At 38.3% G+C, this 12,399-nt stretch overlaps 1 protein-coding gene across 5 annotated transcripts in view; it reads left to right on the top strand.

The window, feature by feature from the left end:
• Positions 1-12,399, top strand: part of CDKAL1 (CDK5 regulatory subunit associated protein 1 like 1) — a 234,024-nt gene that overhangs the window by 191,458 nt on the left and 30,167 nt on the right. The window lies entirely within an intron of this gene.

Here is a 12,399-nt window from a genome sequence, read left to right as displayed (position 1 = left end):
CAAGTCACCTTGGAGTTTTACCTGTCTATATTCATGAAGGCATCTTTCTTTTCCAGTTCCAAAGACATTTGTAGAAGTTTAAATGCTAAATTTCAAAGGCAGAAAAATAGAATTTGTACGTACCTTCCAAAAAAAAATTACCTTAACACAACTAGGTGTAAATAGCAGTCAGTAGTACCTTGGCTCTGACACAACTTCGTTGGTGGGGTGAAGCACAGTCAAACTGTAAATAAAATAAATAAATGTGGAAGGCTGAGTTTTGGGGGATGGAAGCTGCATCATTTCAACTGAGCTACTTGGGGAGGTAATGCAAATGATGTAGTGCTTTGGCGAGATTTTATCCCCAAACATCCAAAAAAACCATCTGAAACTGTTTTTAAGCTGAGCAACCAGTAAGATCCAATACAGATTTCTCTGCCTTTCCTGCCTGTCTTCTTTCTTGCTTCAAAATCTTTGGAACATAACATATAACAAAAGAGAGTAGAAGGTGCAATCTACACATCTTCCTGCCAGCTAAAACAAAAATCACCAGGTCTAATCTTAGTCAAACTAGTCCTGACAGGGTTTATTTTAGGGTAAATATTTATCAGGTTTACTTGAAGACATTTGGCATAGTCTTCATTATAATTAAGTCGTGTAGTTTGGGACAAAATAAATGCTGCCCTAGGAAGCTATCGAGAAATTGGAAAAACCAGTTGCTGACAGAGCGAAAACAAACAAACCCAGGTTGGCTATTCTGCACGCTCTCTCCCATGATGACTTAATGGCCTTAATTTTAACATATCTAGAGCCTTGATTTATTGGTTCTAATATATGCTGGATTCCTTAATGATTCTGTGCAAAAAAGGGGGGGTATGATCCTGCAAGATACTGTGATAGATCACAGGCATGTTGAGACATTTTTTACATGCAAGACTCCCTACCAAATGGCACCCAGCAGTTGCTATTTAATACGGCTTCAATCTGATCAAGATGGAATGAGTTAATGGGTTGGTAATGAATTTTGTTCAGTTTTCTTTTCTAAGCAAACAGACCTAATTCATATTCTTTGGACTAATACATAGATTGAAATACGGGTTTTTTTATTTGGATTATGCTATAAAAATAGAAAAAACCGTGTATTTTGGGAGGGAATATGTGTAAATGTTAGCTGAAAATATATAAAATTGTGCATTTTAGTGAAAAATACTGCATTTGTGTGCATTTAAAAAATGAGGAAATGGAAGGAACCTATGCTTGAACACATGCAAAACTGACATAGACCGATCCACCCACCCCTACCATTAAATAATTACAAGCTGCTATGGTTCTGAAGGCCTTTTTCTTCCTTACCAAATAGTTCAGGAAAGCTGGTGCCTCCTAAGAATTATGAATAAGAAAGAAGATTGTGGTCTTGGATTTTAAATGCAAGATAATATGCTAAAGTTGACACTCAGTACCACACTCTTTATATCACCTTGCTCAGGGCCAGGCCCTACCGTGAGGCAGAATGAGGCAGCTGCCTCAGGTCGCAAATTCTGAGAGTGGAAAGTGGTTAGAAGGGTGTGCCCACACCTGCACAAACTTGCATTTGCTGACTTACCTGGCTTTGGAAAGGTGGTGCAAGGACTCTGGCAGCATCCTCACCACATCATGGCAGGGTCCTAGAGTCTTTGTGCCTCCTTCTCAAAGCCAGGCAAGTATTTATCAGGCATTGGGGAGGAGAAGGGAGGACTCTCGGACCCTTCCGTAGCCCTTGTTCCGCCTTCCCAAAGCTGGGCATGCAGCCCTCCACCTTGCAGGGGATGGTTCTGGGGATATATACATGTCTACCCCCAGAACCTAACCCTCACATAAGATGCAAGGCACCTGTACTGGTATTTTATTTTAAATAAGAAATATGCAGAAAATAATTAGAATGAAAGTTCAGTTATTTAAAAACAATATGTTAATAATGCAGAGGTACACATTATATAAAGTTTGCATACAGACTTTTGTGGGGGAGGAAGGGAAAGGAGAATGTTAGCTGCTTTGAGACTCGTTTGGGTAGTGATAAAGTGGGATATCAAATCCAAACTCTTCTTCTTCTCTTCTTTATAATGTTGCCATTCTTTATTACTGTACAGCAACATAAGTCAGATTTCAGTGTTGGACATTGTTACTGCTAAAGATGCTGTGTTGTCTATAATAATAGTTAATATATCCTTATGAATTAACAATGATTTCTCTATTGGGAACTGATTCTGGTCTTATTAACTGCCTCAAGGTGAATTAAGTATAGAAAATATGACCCTCGTTATTAACTTATTTTTCTTTCTCATAACCTGTGAGTTTCTCCAGTAGGAGTTTTTTGGATGAAAAAAAAGGAGAGAGGATAAACAATGAAAGAAATAAAATTCATATTTTATGGTGTCGATCATTTTGGGGCTTGCAGAGATGTTATCAGATCTGTTGGCTTTGTTTGCAAAGCATCCCATTCATAAATTATATTTGATGAAGGCAGAGAAAAATTTATGTAAGTTGTTGAGTGAGCCAGTGACATAGAGGACATGGTGCAAGGCATGAATCAAAGGAAGTGATCTGACCATGACAAGGAACTGATGTCAATATCCCCCACTTTCAGATCACCCTCTCATGCCCAGTTGAGAAAGCAAGGTCCAGAGTGTGGACTGCCACATGCGTTGGGCCGGTGACATGTTGGGACAACCTTGTGGTCATCATGGTAGCCATGAAGTCCTAAGCCATCCCAAAGCCAATCGTCTTGCCGTGGATGTTGAAGTCCCCCAGAACAGGAGTCTGGGAGTCCACCACACCTCTGACAGCAGCTTTGTCAGCTCAGGCCAGGAGACTGCTGGGCAGTAGCCAGTTTCTGTTCAAAAGTGGGATATAAATATTACAATTCAGATGTATAAGCCTCAACTGAAAGATATTACTAGGCGTCATCGAGATTACAATTAAGGCATCTTACAAAATGGTGGAATAGACTATCTTCCTTTCCCCCTTGACCCCCTCTCTTTTACCTCTCTCACCTTTGTTGTTGTTGTTTAGTCGTTTAGTCGTGTCCGACTCTTCGTGACCCCATGGACCAGAGAACGCCAGGCACCTCTGTCCTCCACTGCTACCTCTCTCACCTACCCATTCCTAATTCTTATGTTGTCTGTACATTTAGCACCTAGTGGAAAAGTGGGGGAGCTACAGTATTCTCCACACTTCTTTTTTCTACATGGAGGGAATATGTTTATCTCACTTCTGATCCTCTTTAGACTGTGAAAGAGCTTCAGCAGCAAGTGCTCAAAAGCTGGCTCACATAATTCCTTAGACTTTTTGTTCAGAATCCATATTTCAGTGCAGAAAAAAACACCAGGATGCATCTTAATCCTGTAAGCACCTCATGAGGTGTAAGAGAGGAGACCTCTTAGAGTCTGCCTGAGGCTTCAGGAATGGTTTTGTGGCATCTCTGCGCACACTGCATGGTACCTGGGTCTGCAGAACTTTGTGAATAGTGGGTTTATTTTTCAGAGCTCCTCTAGAGCCATAACTGTCCCGAGTCTTCTGATGCAATGCTGTTGTGTTCTGTGACTGTGTGACAGTGCAGTCACATTTCTCTTTTGAAATGAAAGATCACAACCTCAGCTCGGTAGAAGTCAAGTCAGTTCTTTACGGATGAAAGCACAGGAATTGTTTGTTCTTCATGGCAAAGATCAAAGGAATATTTTAATGGTAAAACACAAACCTTCAACCTCAGCTCATTAAAATGAATTTGCCTTTTCACTCTCAAACCCTGCTGCTGCACAGTGTTTGTTTTACAGCATAATACGTGACACAGAGAACACTTGGGGTTTACATAATTTGACCTTGAGTATACATTACTTGAACTAACGTCTACTAAGCATGCTCCTTCATAGCCCCCATGTATTTCAATGGGAGGTGCAAGATGGTTGGATTTACCCTCTGCAATAATCTGAATAATTTCCAAATTCCAATCAAGGGACTTGAGTGGAGCACTTATAACCCAGCAGCAGATTTCTGTGTGCAAGTATGGTACTGCAGTAGATTTTTTTTTTTTAATAATAGGTTTTATCTTTATCATAATTCTATTGCTATGTAGTTAATGTGATTCTTAACGTTAACATTGTTAACATTGCACACTAATAGATGTTATTAGGTTGTGAAATGAATAAAACTTAACTGGTCTTTGAAAAATAGAAGGAAGTTCAAATGCACATATAATATTGAGATTAATGTTATATAACAACTGGGACACCTGATCACATTCTTTCCCACTACTGTGAAATGTATAGTAATCACTCTTAAATTTACAGCTATACATATACAAATTTTTCCCCTTTCTTTTTGTGGATGTGCAAGTGGCCAGTCTGGACTCCCCCTGCTCCTGCCTTACATGTTTCTGACAGCTCTTTTTCATCTTACTCTGTAGTATCTTATACTACAGGGGTTTCTGAATCAGGCCTAATTCCTCATATCAATTTCCTTTTTATATTTAGGCCTCATTTTTTGGCCTTCTAGGAGTTTAAGTTTTTTAAAAGATGAGAATTTTTACTGTTGATCTCGTACTTATAATAGGAGAACTACAGCTGAAATAAACTGAATGTTTCTTCTCCTTTGTCTTCAAAAGTAGTGCTTTCTTATTGGCTGAAACAATTCCCCGATTGAATGCCCTAAAGCTACTAGTTTTCCTTTTTACCCTGCCTAGAACATCTCTGGTGATAAGTGAACACAACAAATATTAGTAGTAGGTTCAGTGCTTTAGTGTTAAACCAGAAATGCAAGAAACAATACTTTGCAAACACGTGTCATGCATAGAAAAGTTGATTTTGCACAGTGTTCTGTGTGGACACTGCCTGCTGCACTGTTCCATAGCAGTCCTCCTGTTCCTATTTGGACTTGGTTTGTAGAGATTCACTGTTGTCCTAGGTACTGTGGTTCCAATATATCAGGAGGGCACCATCCTGCTGTAATGTGTTTGTGTCTGCTCTGTTGTCACTGTGTTTCTCATTCTTATGTTCTCAGTCAGATGGGTAGGTCTGCCACTCCCATTGTAATTTCCTTCAGCTTGTTCTCATCATGTGCCGCCTTTGTGAAACCCCATTCTAAGTAATTTTTGGAAGTATGGACATCTTTCTGACATTGAAAAATATAAGTGTAATCAGGAAGGCAACTGTGATCTTTAGGCAAAAGAACATGTTGACAGGAATGGTAATGTTTAACTAATTCCTGCTTCTCATGGGGTTATTCAGGAAGGTCTGTTAAAGCTAAGTATTCTTTCAGAATTACAGCAGAGAACAGGAGTCTTTATTTTAATTGAGGGCTGAATAAAATACAAACTAATTAACCCCAAATAAGCTTCCTTGTTTGCCCCCCCTTTTAAATGAACTTGGGGTGCTCAGTTTTGCAATTTCAATCATATTTTTAGATTGCATTTTAACACCATCTGCACCTTGAAAATGATGGTAATATCTTGCACAGTTGGAAATACTTGTTAATGAATATTTGGGGGGAAGAGTATGAAGGGATAGATATAGTCCAGCTAATTAAGTTACAGTAAATTATAAACAACATACAGTGGAGATTATATATTTGTCATTCTACTTTACCTGCTCTACTTATTAGATATATGTAACTGCTGAAGATAGACACACTCATAGGATTACAATGTCAAACTGCTGTCTGGCTTTCCTTTTCTACTTTAAAGAGTTGCATTATAACAGAACCAAATCAAGTCTACATCTTGGTGGTCAGCCTGCAACCCTGAGACAAGCTCTCTGGGATATAAAGGAAGGGGCTTCTGCTGCTGCTGCTGCTGCTGCTTCTTCTTCTTCTTCTTCTTCTTCTTCTTCTTCTTCTTCTTCTTCTTCTCCCCCCTCCTCTTTTTCTCAGGTTTAATGGTATTGCAAAGTCACTTCTATAAATATATTTTTAACAGATGATACTTGGATCAGAAGTATTCTTCACCACTAGTTCCTATGGTGGCTGGTGCACTTTGGGACTGGTAAGGTAGAAGGCAAGGAGAAGTAGATGGAAACAGAACCAGTGACAGGCACATGTTCCAGAGCTCATCCGTTACATTGAAAAGTTGTGAGAATGAGCTCTGACTCAGATTAAGTTCTGTGTGTACTTGTGCAGCTGATCCACCATATCTGATTTTTAAAAAATCATTTATTTGCTAATCGCCCCCTCAAGCACAGTAGAATATATTGTCACCCTTCCTTTCCTTGTTGCTCTATAAACATTTTATTTATTGTCAAATACTGAGGCAGCTGCTGCCTCCTAGAGAGCATTATAGAAAAGAATTTTCTATAATATTTTACTGCTAAAGCTGTCAAAACAATATGAAATTTAGTTTGGGGGGTTGTCTTTATTTGGGGGCATGTATCGGGCCAAAATTACTGTCATAAGGATAGCCTTTTGACTGATTGACAATACAGTATCTGAGAAGTGATGTGGGCTCTCATAATAATGTGACATTTTATGAGCAGTTTGACTGCTTTCATTACCTGAATTTATACCTGGATTTCCATATTAGAGCTGCTCAAGATAGGAGTGCTGTCAGGACAGAGTTTGTGGGACCGTTTTGAAATCATTGTTGCTGTCTCTAATAAGATGAAGACACAGCACTGATAAATATTTTAATTGCAAAGAAAAAACAGTTGATATTAATTTGTAGGTCATTGAAGAAGAAAAGTTTGAAGGTTCATTTCAAAAGATACGCAAGCAAATGTTGAACTTGTTTCTCTTGTGTTGTTATTGTTGTATAAGTAACTTTAATTAGAACATTTCTAAATACAACGTCACTGGGAGCTAATATTCCTTTTTTAAAAAAACTAAGAACAGTTTTTCAACAAAATCTCACAGAATCGTTTTCAGTGTTTGGAGGAGGTGTGGAGGAAGACTGTTGTTTACTTTTTCAAACAATGTTTTTTCTCATTTATAATTGAATATTAATATTTATCATTTTTTATTGTACCACTGCAGCATATTACAGTTAAAATATTGGTATGTCCTTTCATTTAGACTGTTCCCATTTTTACATAAGCTTGTTTTGGCCATGTTGTGGTGAAATTTTTGTGTTTACAGCTCAAAATACATAAATCCTAAATATTTTATTTTAAATAAATGCAATTCCACTACTAGGTAGATTACCGTCTGATATAGTTATATCCAACCCAATGATATTTGCTTTTTTAAAAAAGTACCTTTGGAAATTACAGTTTACATCAGTTCCATTGCAATTGATTAGGCTCTCTTACAAATATATGTATGACACTTTGAGTGTTATTCTGTTACCTGTACTACATCGCTGTTAATTTAGTTCAGTAGTCCATGTGTGATGAAAAATGTAGCATCAGTTTTCTCAAGTTTAAATGTTAAAGATTAGTATATCCTAGTCCCATGGGGACAATTCACAATATCAGAAAATTGGCACAGCTTGCTGTGAGCTAAGTGTTCATTACTTGGTTGTCAGCTATCTCTTCATAGCTTAAAGAAAAGGGCGGGGGGAGAATGTGCAACCCAAAAACTCACTGTGGCTCATGCATGGTCTGTGAAACCATGGTTTCCTATGGTGTCTGAACCCAGTGCTTTTGAGATTAAACTTATAATCAAAAAAATTAGTGGATGTTAGTAGAAAGAAATTCAAAACCAACAATAGCACAATAGCTTTATGAGGATCTACTGAAATAGTAGCATAATAGTTTTAGGAAGACCTGCTTCACAATATGCAAGTTTTTATGTTTATCAGAATTCTTCTTGAGATCTGAAGTTATGCAAAACAAAACAAAACAAAAATACACAAAAGCCAAAAAGGATGTGGAAAAAATATTTTTGGTGGGCTTAATGGAAAAGCCTCAGACTACAGATTACATTTATTATAGGAAAGCTGCCATTTTTCCTTGCTTGTAACATGTGGCCACCCCCAGCTCCCATTGCCAAACCAAGGACCTCAACTATCATTTTCACCATAGAAATTGACAAGAGAAAATAGCTTTTTTCTACCCTTGTAAGTTAAATATGTCTGGAAAAGGCTTGTGCTAGCACCAGGAGCTGTTAAAATAATGGTACCATAACAATTCAGGCCCATTTTGTAAGCTCCAAGTAGTTTGTATTAAGCTACCTTAATCTTTCATACAGGCTTTTGTTAATGTGTTACCCAGCGTTCTCAAATGGCCTTTGCTGCTTATCAGTTTTCTCCATTCTTCTATAATACCACTGAGCATGATAGTCAGGTAAATGACCAAGATTTATCAGGCTGCAGCAATGGTGGTCTTGCTGTCTGATCAAGGCAGACTAAAATGGTTCGTGTTACAATAACCCACTGCAGATCTTTCAGGAAGATACAGAAAGAATTCATTCTCTCTTTTTAAATACCTAGCTTGTTCCATTTCCTCAGTTAGACATCCTCATTGAATAGTGTGAAAGGGAATGAGCCCCTACAGAGATCAGTGTATACATTTTTAATTACTTGCAGTCATTGTTTGTAACCGCTACCCTTGCAGGCTTTTTGCCTGAAGAAATAATACTTGTGTAAATGTAGACCTCCTTTTGGAGATGCTACCTTGAGTAGAAGAAGGGTATGTAATACCACAGGCCATGTTTCTCAAACTGGTCTTTTTCTGTGGCTGTAGATTCTACTGCAGAATGTTCGTAGTAGAAATATGTAGAATGAAAAAGAACAGATTCAGGTGGATGAAACTGCATAATTAAATGTTATGAATGATATTTGCATCATACATATATATATATATATATATATATATATATATATATATATATGGAATTTTCTGTCTCTGAGAACAATTTATAAGTATCATATTTTACCAATATTTAAGACCACTTCCCTGATTTCCCATGCATTTCTCTGTGTAATAGAAGGGTGGTATAAAACAAATAACAACAATAGTAAGCAAGTGGGACAGAGCTATATCAGCAGTAGGTGCATCTATGCTCCTGCTGCAGCCAAAGCTGACTCTTGGGATAAAGTCATAAGCCTTGAAAAAATTCATTTCACTGTATTAGTAACTTCTCTAGCTCTGTATGACAAAATCTCCCTCTTGGACTGTTAGTAGCATAGCACAACAACATGATCAATACAGCTGACCTGGAAAAATATTGGGGGGGGGGGGTATTATTAGTTGGTTTGGGAGGCAGAGTAAGGTTACCAGATTTTTTTCACTGAATCTGGGGACACTTTTCAACTTCAATAGGAATGATAGGATTTTGTCAGGTGACTGATTTGTAAATCCAGGGACTGTCCCCGGGAAACGGGGACGTCTGGTAACCTTAAGATAGAGGGAAGACATCACTGTGATGCTTTGTAAAGGATCTTGAATTGGCAAATGCAGGGTGTGGGAGTTTTCCAAGTCTGTTATATCATCCCTGTGGCTGCCTCTTATGTAGCTTGAATTAATACAGCATGCACCAGAATTTTCTTGCAGTGAGTAATTTTTCCAACCATGGAATCTTAAATTGAGGTGATGAAAGAAATCTGTCATGAATATCAATCCACCAAGCATTGATAAAAAGTTTAAGGTTTCCTTGACTAATGAGGTGTGAAATTTATTGTCATGCACCACAGTGTTCAGAGTAAATGTTCTATTACACTGGCAATGTTCTGCAATGGGATCCAGTCATGCACTGGAAATAAATAAAATAAAATACGCCTATGTAAGCCTAGTCCCTTAAAAAAAAATATTACAATGTGTTATCTACATCTTCTTCATCCAAAATACCATGATTGTGAAAGCAGGAATTCAACTTCTTTGGCTTTGGGGGGCTGATTAGTTTCCCAAATGACAGCACAAAATCATTTATAGTGTTAAGACCTACCCTACTGTGGTGGGTCTTAGTTTCCATTTGGAAGTTGCATTGCAGTTAGTTCATTTCAACATGAGAGAAGTGAGGATTTCAGTCTATTGAATGGAATCTTGATTTACAAACAAGACTGGGGTTGGAATTTGATGTTATGGCAACCCCGAGTCTGATGCAGAAAACATCAGCCCTCGGTTGTCTCCTCCGTTCTCCCTTGTAATGTCTAGTCATATTCAAGTATGATGTCATCAGGCTGCACGTTTCCCCCAGCCACTACGCGTCATTCGCTGCCCCTTGCCAGGGCAGGGAAAATTATCGTGTGGTGACATGTTATGCGTTTGGCATCCCTAGATGTTACAAGCCAAAGGGGAGGAAAGAAAAATGGATGGCTGTTTTGGATGGCAGCTTTGTGTTTGCTGTAATGTCTAGTTCAAGCCTGAGGAAGTATGAGGCAGGTTTGCACCCTACCGTTCTGAATGCTTTAGGGATTTCTGTGTGCAAGTTTTCTCCATGCTTGCTCAGCAACTACTTTGAGGGAGGTGTGGCGTGCTACCTATCTCCCAGTGTGAACTGCCAGTGAATTTTGCTCCAATAGCTACTACCCTTGCTTTCAGTCACAAACACCTCTTTTGTCTCTGGGTTAGCAATTGCATGAAAGCAAGCAGTTGCTATTCAGAGGGCCAAGTTTGGCCTTAGAGCCGATCCTTGTCCTACATCGTCAGTGGGAAACCTCTGGCCTTTGGGCTAAATTTAATGCTTAGAGCAAGCCCCGCTAGGATTGGCTGCACTAGGGCGTTGAAGCTGAGCTGCAAAGGAAAAATAGGAAGTTCACCTAGAATGTGTTCCCAGTTCTTTCCTTGACATTGATGGCAATGTCATGATTATGTCAGGTGACTGACAGGCCTGCAATCCCAACAGCAAATATGATTGCTTATAAAGCTGTGTCTCCCACTAGAAATATCAAGAAATACGATGATTTTTCCGCAATACACAAATATGTATGTTCAACATTTCACGTGCCTCACATATACCACACTAAACTTCGTAACTCATGAAATGGCCCTTGGATAAGAAGAGAGAAGTGTTAGCATACTCAAAATGTTGTCCCTCCTCTCCCTCTCCCCTATCTCTCTCTCTCACACACAAATGCACATGTAGATTTCAGCTATAAATCTCAGAATAGGATGGAAAAGAAACCTCGTAATACTGAGAAGAAATGCTGTGTTTGTGAGAGGGAAAGGGTGGTGATTGTGGTATTGTTAGTGGTAAATTAAAGTTACAGACCATTTATATTTCTATAAAATTGGGGGAAATGTGAAAATAGGTTTTGATATAAGGTTACAGAATTTGTATATTAAAGGTAAAGGGACCCCTGACCATAAGTTCCAGTCGTGGCTGACACACATGGAAACTGAAAGAGTGAATTATTTATCTACATTTACACCCCACATTGCAACTCTCCATGTCTCCAGGGCGGCTTAACAGTTAAAAAGGAAATTTTTAAATGCAGTGCAATGAATGAAACACTAAAATAAAACTAGCAAAACCAGTAGATTAAAAAAAAACTCAGAGAAGCACAACAGAGTAACAACACTACTCCCAGCTGCTTAACAGATAAATGAAGTATCTCTTTATTTTTTTGATATTGCTTGATAAGAAGAGACTAGGGAAAGCATATTTTCAGATTCCCCAGGTTTCCCTACAGAGTTTTAATTCCTTCTTCTTTAGTTCTGCATAACACCAGGCTATCCAGCAAAGTAAACGTTCCACCCTTATCTTGCATGCCAAGCTGACTTCAGCATCTGAGAAGCTTAAGAACTCGATACATCAAATTACCCTGCTCGAACTGTTGTTTAGTGCAGGCCATTTTGTCCTGTCATCCTTGTGACAGGATGTCAAAGCTTTGCTTTCCGTTGCCAGCATCTGCAGGAATCTGATATGCTACCTCCTCATTACACAGGGGACAAACATCAAGCAATGGTGATGGAAACCAGCAAGTCAGACAGCTGCAGGCACTGGAAACTTCTGCTGCTGGACTGCATCAGCCTTGTGCTAGAAATAATTTTTCCCTCTCTCAACTTCTTTATTCAATTATGTTGGCTTTTTTTTAACATTCTGCTTTTCTTACAACAGCTTCGTTTCTTATTGCATGTTTTTTATTGTACTAAAAGCAAACAGAAAAGCATGCAAAACTTCGAAGATTTTTCTGAGAAATCATAATATATTCTGTGGCAGCAACACCTATCTCTTTGTTCAGCCACTTTATTGAGCCAATGCAATCTTTTCTCATAATATATAAGAGCTTTCTAGAAGAAAAACCAGATGATCCTGTTAAGGCCTCCCACTTACAAGCATGAATCTGGGAGAGAGAAAATAAGAGTCTTTTTACTCTTCTTTATGATGTAACAAACTTACCAAAACACCCATTTCATCAAGCAGTATTTAGTATAATAAACACTAGTAAAAAAACTCTTCCAGTCTTCTATTTTATTAATTTGTTCAAGGTCTCTTTCTCGTTAACATCCACATTTATCTTATCCCTTACATACTTAATCACCAAATCCTAGAATATTGTTTTCCTTAAAATACTTCTAA

Source organism: Podarcis raffonei, chromosome 7, assembly GCF_027172205.1.
Source record: "Podarcis raffonei isolate rPodRaf1 chromosome 7, rPodRaf1.pri, whole genome shotgun sequence".
Lineage (NCBI taxonomy): Eukaryota > Metazoa > Chordata > Lepidosauria > Squamata > Lacertidae > Podarcis > Podarcis raffonei.
The sequence above is the reverse complement of the archived record's forward strand: the minus strand, read 5'-3'. Positions and strand labels throughout refer to the sequence as shown.